The sequence below is a fragment of the Ictalurus furcatus genome, chromosome 16 (genome assembly GCF_023375685.1).
Source record: "Ictalurus furcatus strain D&B chromosome 16, Billie_1.0, whole genome shotgun sequence".
NCBI lineage: Eukaryota > Metazoa > Chordata > Actinopteri > Siluriformes > Ictaluridae > Ictalurus > Ictalurus furcatus.
The window spans coordinates 28332552-28345051 of NC_071270.1; the positions used below are offsets into that span (position 1 = coordinate 28332552).

At 44.6% G+C, this 12500-nt stretch overlaps 1 protein-coding gene across 5 annotated transcripts in view; it reads right to left on the bottom strand.

The window, feature by feature from the left end:
• Nucleotides 1-12500, bottom strand: part of strbp (spermatid perinuclear RNA binding protein) — an 83075-nt gene that overhangs the window by 43551 nt on the left and 27024 nt on the right. The window contains exon 1 of one of the 5 annotated variants that reach the window (XM_053645092.1): nt 3705-3921. The exons of the other annotated variants lie outside the window; for them this stretch is intronic. The gene's annotated coding sequence lies outside the window, so the exon portion shown is untranslated. Of the gene's footprint in view, nt 1-3704; nt 3922-12500 lie in introns of those variants that run through there. 5 annotated transcript variants of the gene reach the window in all.

The window sequence follows — 12500 nt, forward strand, 5'->3', positions numbered from 1 at the left end:
TCTATATTTATCGACGGCACAAGCATGACGTGCTCCGTCATGAGCATTCTCAGAAAAAGAAGAATGACGCGTCATATTAACCATCACGTTTTAACCTAGACAGGGTTTCCAGGCAACCCAACACGCACTAGCTGATGGATTTATAATCCAGTAATCCCAATTCAAATCTGACTGCTGCATTACGTCACAATATAATATCGATATCGTGGGTATCCTGCCGTCTTTATTTATAATTGTTTGGGTTTTGATTGTGAAATGATGCATCTACACTCGTATAGCACAATTAAAACGTATCTCCAGACCCCCCGACCACCACGAGAAGCAGAGATCACGTACAGCGATTAATCAGCCGAAAGCTTCTCTACTGTCTGTAACTGAAAGACACGTGGCAGCTTTTTCCCCAGAAACACACACACATGCACACACCCCCGATTCTACAGTAAGGGACTTGATCATACTGTTTAAATGCACATGAGCACAAACAGCCACTTTAATGACTTCATAACGATTATATTTCTATTAAAATGATTTGCAGTGTCAGATCTGACACCTTTTTTCTTTCTCTCGTTAACGACACTCTCTCACGGCGGCCCCGCGGCGGCTCTGGAACCGGCCCGGCCCGGCCCGGGTCAGGAAAATAACCCTGCTTTTTCTGTAAGCGAGGTGAGCGAGTTGGGATCGGTGGCCTGATTCAGGGGTATTTATAACAGCTTTCTCCTTCGCCGTCGAGGTTTCTGAGATTCTCAAACACTCGCCCACGCGAGTGTGTACCATGTGCTAATTTAACATTCCTGTTGAATAAATAACATCCATCCAGCTCTAAAAACAAACTGAAATATACCAGACACACACACACACACACACACAAACGGAATTAAACATATAATAAAATTAAGGAATTTGAATTGTATTTGAAACCCCGAGTTCGTTGGCCACTCCGTATATTTTCGTGGTCTCAACGTTTGTTGAGGGGGCATTTACTTTGGCTCTTAACTCACTAGCTAGCCTTATTAAATTACTTGCACATCATTATAAAAAATCTATTTTATACACACCACATGTCTGTCCTTCTTCGATTTTATTTTCTACGATCGTTGCCTTAGAAACCGATCCATCCATATGAAGCACCCGAACACCACACCCCGAGCAGAAGATCAAATCCATCACGAGTACACTTTGATCAGCTGCTAGGTGAGATTCTCACTAAGGTGCAGGTGTTAAACAAACAAATAAAGTGCGTCCGTTGCGAGTAAAACATACTTAACTTCGTCTACAGCGATACGAGGAGCTGATGATTTTTTTGATTTATTTATTTTTTAATGACGAGGGAACGTAAACCTCGTGTTTATCCTTTTCATGCTGTCACTGAGGACCTCCTCTCGCACATCGCGTCCGTGCACAGCAATTCAACACGGAGATTAAAAATAAGGGCGGATAAGTGCGAGAGCCGCTTGTGTGAAAGTGACAGATTTAAAAATGAAAAAGAGAGAAAGAGAGAGAAAGCTGTGGAGTTGTGAGTCATGTCTCGACGTGTAAATGAACGGGCTCTAGTGTGAGCTCAAAATACTGGTTCTGAAAATACTCTCTCACACACACACACACAGTTTAAAAAGTACTTAAACATTTCTCCCTGTGAGCTATGCTTAGAGCAGAGCCACACACACGGAAAACCTTTATGAATTTCACGACGTCCCACATCGGTTATTAAACACAAGATGGAGGGGAGAGTGTAGTAATAATAATAATAATAATAATAATAATAATAATAATAAGCCAGACTGGACTAATTGGAAAAGCTTGGTCATGAATTATTTATAATAAAATACTTGAAGCTGGATAATCGAAGGAAAAAGGTCTGAAATAGAAAAATAAAAATTTGCATTAGAGAATGAACGGAAGCCATTTAACCACCGCTCTGCGTGCTGTGATTTGCATAACACTACCTGCTGGCTAATGGTTTAAATTCGTTATCTAAAACATGTTTCAAATAATAAAAAGAGGGCTCTGTTGTGAGGAGGGTCCGGGTGAGCCGGTGGGACACGGGTTTTGGGGGGGTGGGGGGGTGGTTTACGGGGGGTAAATGGTCATCAGTGAATTAAAGGCGTTGATGATGAAGAAGATGAAGATGGAGGGAGGCTCTGAGAGAAGCCGAGAGAGGACGGGTGAGAAGAACGTGTGAAAGATGGAGTGGTGGATGCAGTGCAGAGGTGTTTCATGGTGTGCGTGTACTCAAGTGTGCAAACAATATCTTTATCTGTCCTTCCTTTGTTTCCTGTTTCTACACTTCACACACACACACACACGTAGAACACAGTAATACCATCCGCCGTGAAACCAATTTCATAACAGCGTATTTTTACATAATTAAGTTTTAAAAGTAGAGGATTACAGTCCCCTCCGAAAGTATTGGAACAGCAAGGACAATTCTATTGTTTTCTCCGTACACTGAAGACATCTGGGTTGGAGATGAACATGAGACGATAGATCAGGATTCCAGCTTTCATTTCTTCTTCATATTTGCATCTCGACGTGTTAAACGACTTAGAACACGGCACTTTTTGTTTCAACCCACCCATTTTTCCCCCAAAAAAATATCGGAACGCATGACTGACGGGCGTTTCTCGTTGCCCAGGTGTGCCGGCCGTATTAAACTGTTTAAATGACAGACAACTTATAGCTCTGAAGGTCTACTCTTGGTTTGAGCCCTGGGTTTTGCTTTTTAAGACTGCATTTGATGTTAAAAAGGATAAACCATCGTGAACAGAGAGCTGTCTATGGGAGAAAAGCAAGCTATGCTGAAGCCGAGACAAGAGGGAAGATCTACCAGACCCATTGCACAAACATCGAGTATAACCAGAACCAGAAGGAACCCACCGGTGTCCTGACAAGCGGACATGGAACAGGTCGGGCAAGGGAACACAACAACAGTATTGAGAAACATTGAGAGAGCTGTGAAGAAAACCCCAAAAATAACAGTGACATCACCAACAACCTCCACAGGGCAGGGGTGAAGCTCTCACAATCCACCGTGGTGAGAAGAATGTCTCAGCTTCGTAAACGGTGCAAGTGTTCTGTTGTTGGCTGTGAGAATGAACGTACGAGTCTTCACGTGCTCCCGGCATCAGAGCCACTGAAGAGGATTTCTTTTTGAAGGAATTCCTATACGTTGGTTCCAATCGTTTTACACCAGACTGTGTGAACGAGGGTCAATACAATGCAGGATCTGCTGAAAATCTGATTCTCAAGCATGGATCAGAACCAACTATAAACGTCGGACCCATTCTGAGGACACCCGAGACTTATATCACATCTTGTAAGAAGGGCTCTTTATTTAAAAGGCAACGGTGCTATGTTCTAAGCTGTTTAACACGTCTAAATACCCGGAAATGAACCCGGAAATTCTGATCCATCGTCCAATTCATCTTCTGATCTCAAATCCAAATGTCTTCAGTGTACGTCACAAACGCAGGAACTGGTCTTGCCGTTCCAATACTTTCGGACGGGAGTGTAAAACAGCACGTCTCAGTGTTTTATTCCTCTTAAATCACAGCAATGTACCAACGACTACCATTTTATAATTAAATAAATTAATTAAATAAAAAGACATTACATAGTAGTTTTTATCTGTTTATAGTTACATTTAATGTTTGTGAAGGAGCTCTCGCTTACGTTACGGCGGCTAGAAACATTGATCGTTCCCTTACCAGCCTCTCCTGCTTCTCTCTCCCAAAGATTAAGAGCGTAAACTCCTCGGTCCTGAAGATGCTGGAAAACTTAAAGTTGCGGCTTTACCCTCGGAATGCTACACCACACTGACACTGGAGACTCCTTCCTTAAATTAAAGACCAAACAGCAGTGTGGCAGTAAAGCGTCTTCCAAATGCAGCGCATCAAATGATATAACAGCGGATCACGGCTGCGAGAGTATTTAAGGTTTCGGTCCCCTGACCACCAAACCCACACGCACACACACCCACCCACCCACACACACCCCCCACACACCCCCCCCCAGCTGATATAAATGAGCCTTTATTGTTGTTCGACTGCACCATAAATGCAGAGTGTGTTCCAGAACTAGTGGAGCAAACCCCCCTACACACAAAGCTTGTTGTGTGTGTGTTCACTCATGTAAGGGGGTAAACTTTCTGTTCTGCTTTCGTGAGCCTTCTTCACTCTCTGATCTTCGCTGTCTCTCTCCCCAGCTCTCCGTCTGTCCGTCTTTCTCAGTGTCTCTCTCTCTCTCTCTCCCAGTCTGTCTGCCTCTCTCGATATCAGTCCGTTTCTCCCTCTCTCGATCTTTCTCGGTCTCTCTTTCTGTCTCTCTCGCTCTGTCTGTCTCCGTCACTCTGTGTCCGTAACGGTCTCGCTGCCGGTCTCTCCTTCTGTCTGTCTCTCTCACACACTCTCACTGTCTTTTGTTCTGTTTTTTGCTCCATCATTCTCTCTCAAAATTTAAATTCTGTGGCCCACTCTTTGTACCCCCACCCACTCTCTCTCCCACACAATCACTCTTGCATCTTTATTTTCTTTTCACTTCCTTATTTTATATTACACACATATATACACACACACACCACATGTATACATATATGTGTGTCCTTGCCCCCCACAGATGCCACAGCTCAAACACACCAGAACGGAGATTAATGAATGCTTTTGTTTTGTCCCTCTTGTTTTAAAGTGTGTGTGTGTGTGTATATATATATATATATATATATAAATAAAAATGCACGTGTGTGTGTGTGACAAAGAGGAAGAGCAGAGAGCAAATGAAACACGGCCAGCTCATCATTTTATATGCAGCAGTAAATCAATCGGACTCCTCAGGGCGTCCAGCCGCTAAATCCAGCACGGCTCCGCACTGAGCACGCTGCGCACGGTCGCACGCACACACACACACACACGCACACACACACTTATCAACATTTATCTGAGCACAGCAGGCCTCGCTCTGTTTTTACAGAAACATGTTAACAAGGCTCTGGAACAGAAACCAGATCAGAAGCAAAGACACTGAAGTAAGAGGACCACCTGCTGGTTTCTTTCTCACTCACTCACTCACTCACACACACACACAGTCACACACACACACACACACACACACACACTCACGTCTCCATAACAAGCTTGCACTGACATGTGTATTAGTGTAGATAAATAACTCGACTGTTCATTTGTTTTCTAAGTGCGCCTAATGCCTAATTTGCATGTGAAATTATGCAGATTAGGTTCCACCCTGTAAACGCCCGTATCGAGCGATTCCTCAGACCGATCCGACGCTGCGGTCCAGTCCGGTCCGACGTTTCCTCAGTTCTCCGCCCACAACTTAAGCTCCTAAAACAGAATTATCACTTAAAATACATTTTGAAGAATAATAAATCGGACACCGTAGTGAACCGTGTGCTCTACGCTACATTTTGGCTGTTACCCTTTCTCATGAGAACTGAAAAACCCTGGACAGGCCACGCCCCTAAGCGACGTGCGACACTAGCGACTCGCCACCCGTTTCCGTGAACACCGGCGAAAGCGCCGCTGCACATGAATGCACCGTCTTTGCGACGGGTCGCCTTCATTCCACTCTGCGACACATTTCAGTCCCGATGGGCGTGGTCTCATGTTATGACTCCACCCCCACCGCTTGCTAGTTAGAAAGATGTCTCGGTTTCTATCCAGGCTTACCCGCATCCTGTAGTCAGCTTGATGTAAGAAGGTTTATATTAACGCGCTCGTTCTAATACTGTGTTGTCGTTTCCGTAGTAACAGCTCATTCACAGGGACTTGAACGGTGGACGCTCCACATGATATATGAGAGAGACTGGTGAGAAAGCGTCTGTTTATCGCAGCTATAAAGTCAACGAGAACAGGAAGTAACTCGTCTCTCGGACCTTCCTCAGCAATAAATTAACTATAAACCGTTAAAACGTGAGACGTGTCGTTCGTTAATAAATTAAACGTTCTAATTGTTGCCAAAACGCTGTGGTATAAGCGGAATAAAACACTCCAGACCTCCACAGTCGATTGGGTGTTACTCATTGCTTATTACAGGGTCATCTGATGCTTGTAAAGAAGTGAAAACCTCACACACACACACACACACACACGTAGACGTGTTGGAGAATTAGGGGGCAGTGGTGTATGGCCTGCTGTGTTGGCTGCTGTTGGAGCAGATGGTGCTGCAGTTTCTGGACTCGACTCCACCGGGGATCTCCCGCAGATCTCCGGCACGCATGCTAATGCCCGTGTGTGTGTGTGTGTGTGTACGCAGGAGGACAAGCACAAGATTTAGTGTTTATGACGAACAGAACGGGCGTGTTATGCGGTAAGACGGACGTGTGAGAGAGTTGAACGTGTTCGTATCGTATTCCTCACGTCTGCTATATTTTTATAGGCCCGTTGGTGAGAGCGATAAATCCCCCGAGCTACAGCGGCTCATCAGCGAACAGGCTGAAGCACAGAATCAGGCCTTTAATTAACGCGAACGCGCTCGGCCCGGGCGGAACGAGTCGTCGTCATCACGCAGCAAATAAAACGTGTTGTTTTTAACAGGAAAGTCTCATTTACGACGTGCAAATTAGACTTGCCGGTTCAAAACAACACGCAGCCGTAGAAAACGAACGATCGTCTGTCGCTTTGCCGCTCGTTAGCGTGAACGTACGAGCTGGCTTAAGACGGGGATCACCCGATGATGGAGGAACGGTGAGAGGAAGCTCGGAGCGAGAGATGACCCGAGACGCCATGTGACGAAGGTGAGAGGAGAGAAAAAGAGAGACGGAGACAATGTGAGATAGAGCTATTAAACAGAACGAGAGAGAGCTGATGTGTGGGTGGATGACCCAAGGAGTCAAACACAAGTGTGAATCATACACACACACACACACACACACACACACACACAGTATAATACACTACAGAGAAATGACACACGCTTGGTGACAGTTGTGTTGTGAGGTCATCCGGGTCACGGACTTGAAGAGTGTGTGATTCTAAGCTGGTGTGTGTGTGTGTGTGTGTGTGTGTGTGTGTGTGTGTGTGTGTGCGCGCGCTGGAGGAAAAAAAACAGGAAGTCAAATGACTGACTGCAAATAAATATTTGAATGTCAACCCTAGTCATTGCTGGGTTTTTTCTAAGAACGATGTGCTGCAGAGATGAATACACGCCTGCTGCTGGGGGGGGAGGGGGGGGGGTATTGAGTGAGAGAGAGAGAGAGAGAGAGAGAGAGAGAGAGAGAGAGAGAGTGCACAGAATCCATAATGAGCTCCCAAGCGACCTCAGTGTGTGTGTGTATGTAAACGCAAGAGTGTGTGTGTGTCTCGGAAGAGTCTGGCTCTAGCCATGTGACACTGTATATCCTGAAAAGGCAAAAAGGTGTGCAGCCAACTGTCAAAGCACGTGTGCGTGTGGGTGAGAGAGAAGAAAAAACAAACAAACAAAAAACCCCATGACCCTGTCTTGGTAAACTAACCCCTATACGAAAAAATAAACAAATAATAATAATTAAAAAAAAAAATCAGTCAAAGAGACGTACTTCTTAGTTTTTTGTGATTCTGTCGGTCACATTTTTTCTTTGAACGTAACTAAAACTAGAGAGAGAGAGAGAGAGAGAGAGAGCGAGAGAGAGAGAGAGAGAGGGAGAGAGGGAGAGAGAGAGAGAGAGCACGCAAGACACAGTCAATGTGTCGGGTCACCCCTATGAATCGTCGTCATGGCTACATCCTTTCAGCAGCACCGAGAATCCCAGTGGTGCGGGAAAAGAAGATGGGAGGAGAGATGCAGACAGCAAGAAAACAAAATAGAGATAGAATGGAGGGGCAAGTGGAAAAAGACGGGGGGGGTTTGGGGGGTCTGAGGGAGCTGTCACTGCACGGAGATATCACGAAAGGTTAGAATGGAGAGATCATCTGCCCTTTGACAAAATAAAAGGCAATCCACCAACATTTTCAAACTCTCTCACACACACACACACACACACATTTAGTTTAATACATGTGGGTTGCTGTCATCTCTTGTGTTCCTGTGTGTGTGTGTGTGAGAAAAAAAATTACACATTACACAGTGCCGTGAAAAAGTATTTGCACCCTTCCCGAGTTCCACAATTATATTTATTACAGTGATGTTTATTAAGTGATGATTTTATTTACTGAAATCCAACACCAACTGGTTCTGAGCAGCAAAAAAAGTCCTCGGTTACTCAATCAGCTAATTAACAGAACTGAATAGCTAATTAGGTTCAATTAGTCTACACACAGGTCGTCAGTCTGGTAGTAGATTTCGTCTGGAACAATTTCACATGAGCGAAATATGCAGAAAAAGAAAAGCAAAGAAAAGGAAGTGAATACTTTTTCATGGTACTGTATGGTGTGTGTTTATAATATATAATTAAGGCTGAACGATATGATATGATGACAGTCATTTAAGAAGAATACTAAATACGCAGCTGATTCGGTGGTAAAATTTAGTACTGAATCGTTAAAAATGATCAAATACAAATTCTGGAATTTTTTTTTCTTTCAAATTTTAAAGAAAACAAAAAGAACAATTTTTTTTCCCAAATGGTTTCATTTCTGTGAGAGTAAAGCAGTGACGCGAGTGTGTAGTGAAACTGTCGCATGTGCAAGCACTTCATTTCAGTGAGCAGTGAGCCACACCCACTCCCCTTCTTCCTCACTCACAGCGGTTTATTAAAACACAAGAGCCATGGCCTTAAACTGTAATGTAGGCTGGCACAATACAACGTGAATATCCTTCCTACACAACATTACACTGTGATGTAATATATACACTGATATAATACACATCTGTATACGGCACAACACCACGAAACATCACAATCCGCTCGCACGAGTCACTCAAAAATACCACTAAGACAGGACATGAGCCAATCGAGGCGTGACCGTGAAACGTTCCGAACTTTCAGGTATAAGCAGAGACACGTCCTGGAAAACCTGATGACTTGTTGGCGAGTTCTCTCCAGCTCTTTCCTTCTCAACACTGACAGAGAAAAGACCAGCCATGTGAATATTAGACAATTGTGTAAAATGATTATATCAAAAACATACGGTTACTTCTGAGGACCTTCATCTGACTAAAGTCACACTCGAAGTAAACACAAATGGAACCAAGGCGTGTGGAGTACTCCTGTTTTAGTCGCATTATGGACGTGCGTTACAGACATGTACACGCCTTAATCACTCGGTTAACGTCGTGTGAGAGTTTTCACCGCGTTGTGCGACAGGACACGATCGCACACGGCAGCGCTCAAATGTTTGACGGCAAACAAGAGAGCACGGCTGCGTCCCAAACCGCGTACTTACCTGCTATATAGAAGGAGAAATACATGTATTTGGGCAAGTACGCGGTTTGGGACGCAGCCCACGGCTTCAAGCAGTCGTCTATTTGCACGTAATTAACTGCACTTGAAGCTTTCGTAAAATTAAACATGAAACACCAAATACACTGTATACGGTCCCGTAACGAAGACCAACTGTACATCGATAAGTGAAATTCTGGAGGGACGTCGGACGGCGTGGCGCGGGGACGTAATGACGTGTGCCGTTAATCGATGTTCTATAACATGTAGCACAGGAACATGACAGGAGTATTCTAAAAGCGACTCATGTAAACACTTTAATCAGAATATTGTCTTACTCAGAATAAGGTCGATAATTAGATTACCGCTGTCCGTGTAAACAGTCAATTTGTGTTTAAATAAAACAAGTTCAACTTATAAAATGTTTTTGGGGGTATTATTGTGATCGTTACCATTGCCATGTATCTAAAAACGTTAAGTTAAAAATTATATATGTATATATATTTTTTTAAAACAACATGCCTTTCAGCCCCTGAAGTCTGCGTGAACATCGCCTGCTGATCAAATTTACACCAATGTCAGAACACGAGCAGCAGTAAAAGCACTGAGTGGGTTTAAAAGTGCATTTACAAGCCTGTGGAGGAGCCTGTGACGGATCGACAGCCCGAGATCGGACAGAACGCTGCACTCGGACACCCTGAGCTCAGCGTTAACCGGCCCTGTGTTTATAGATGCTTTCCGTCAAGCGGTCCTTTAAGGGCACGAGCGACATGAACACGAGCGCGAGCGACACAAAGCAGAGACACACGGAATGAAGGGACATTGTGAGGAAATGAAAAGAGTGAAGGATTGCAGGAAAAGATGGGCGGGGAATTTTGTAAGAGAGATGTTAGAGAAAACTCAGAGGTAGTTAGACTGAGCGAGCGAGCGAGCGAGCAAGAGAGAGAGAGAGAGAAAGAGAGAGAGGGAGAGAGGGAGAGGGAGAGAGAGAGAGAGAGAGAGAGATGCTTACACAATCACAATGGCTGACTTCAGCAGCATGAATATTTCACACCGCGGCACTGAAAGGGAACTCCGAGCTCCGAGCAGCAGCTCTTCGGTCTGCAGTGCGCACTAAACCGCCTCGAATAAACTAATATAGCCAGCGTGCATGATTAACGCCTACTCGAGCTGAACTGTTATTTCTCGACAGGAACGCACGAGAAAGAGATGAGCAGAGACAGAGCTGGAACACAAGAACGTCAAAGTCACTGGATTCTCAAGGACACTGCGGCGAGTGTGCGGTACGGGGAGATGAGCAGGCAGGAATAGGAGGATCCAAGTGGGAATACACTCATGGACATGCTGTAGTGTGTGTGTGTGTGTGTGTGTGTGTGTGTAACATACATACACACATATCAAAATGATTCAACCCCCATTACAAATCAGGTTTATTGTTAAAATGTACAGACTTTCAGCTGTTTGCGATGAACACAAACAAAAGCGATTGAAATAGTTCGACACGACGAATGCTTCAAGCGGTTTCCCCAAATTCAACTGAAAATGCAAATTATAATGACTTCTCCAGTTTAAAATTATTCACCCCCTTCATGGCGAGCATCTTTAGTACTTAGTAGAGCTCCTTTTGCTGTTATGACCTGCTGCAAACGAGATGCAGAGCTTCTGCAGCGTTCCTGAGGAATCTTCTCCCGTTCCTCATGAGCAGTGTCCTCCAGTTCAGTAATATTCTTGGGTTTGCGTGCTGCAACCGCCTTCTTCAAATCCCACCTGAGATCTTCTATGGGGTTCAAGTCAGGTGACAGTGATGGCCCTGTAGAATCTTCCAGGACTTCTTCTGTAACCAAGCCTTGGTGGAGTTTGAGGTATGTTTGGGATCATTGTCCTGTTGGAAGGTCCAGTGATTCCCAAGCTTCAGCTTCCTCACAGACGGCATGATGTTTTCTCCTGGGATTTCCTGATACTTCACTGAATCCATCTCGCCTTCCACACGCTGCACGTTTCCAGTGCCAGAGGATGAAGAGCAGCCGCAGAGCATCACCGAGCCCCCACCATGCTCGACTGTGGACAGAGTGTTCTTTCTTCATTCTTCTTCCTCCAGACGTACCGCTGATCCATCGTGCTGAAAAGTTCCAGTTTTGTTTCATCGCTCCACAGAACACAATCCCAAAACTTCTGTGGATTATTTATATGATTCTGAGCGACTTTTCTTGTGCTTTTGGGTCAGTAGTGCTGAACGTCTTGGAGTTCTGGCATGGAGACTTTCTGCGTTTAGTACACGCCTTACTGTGCTCACTGAAACCTCAGAGTCTGTTACACCAGGTCTCGCTGCAGGTCTTTTACAGTCACTCGAGGGTTTTTCACAACCTGCCTTCTCACAAATCTGCTTGCAGCCGTTTATATCTTCCTTTTTCTGCCCCGTCCGGGTATTTCAGACGTTTTCTACCCCAAGCCAGTTCAGGTATTTCATGTGTTCCAGCTCAAGCACACCTGCTGTAACTAATGAAGCCCTTGATTAGTTTAGTATCAGGTGTGCTCGAGACAACACCTGCTCTGCATATCTGTGCTGTTGTGAGGGAGTCTATTCAGGGGGGTGAATAATTTTAAACTGGAGAAGTCATTATAAGTTGCATTTTTCAGTTGAATTTGGGGAAACCGCTTGAAGCGTTCGTTGTGTCGAACTATTTGTTCATCGCAAACAGCTGAAAGTCTATAAACTGTGATATGAAACCTGATTTGCACTGGGGGTTTGGATAATTTTGGTTGCAACTGTATATACGCAGAGAGCTTCGTCTTCTCCATCCTTAGTGCAGAATAAAACTCTGGAGCAGACCCGAGCTGGTTGACTGTCCTGATTCGTTGTAATTAAAACCACCAGAGACTGATCTCTCTCTCACACACACACACACAATATTCGGAGAGGAAGTCACACCCATATAGGTGCCTCGATACATTACTATAACTCATTACCTACATTACACAAAATCATGTAAATTCTTTCTATAAAAACGTCCTAAAGCCTCACTGCATGACCACACCGCCATATTCACAAGCTAACCATTCTGGAGTTATTGATATCGATATCCCTTCTGTGCGAACTTCACAGCCTGTAAGTCAGCGGGCTAGCTACACTGGCCGTGTATGATCGTGAAATGTTAGCTGGGTGGCCAGAACTACGCACGCCAAGTATTAGTCT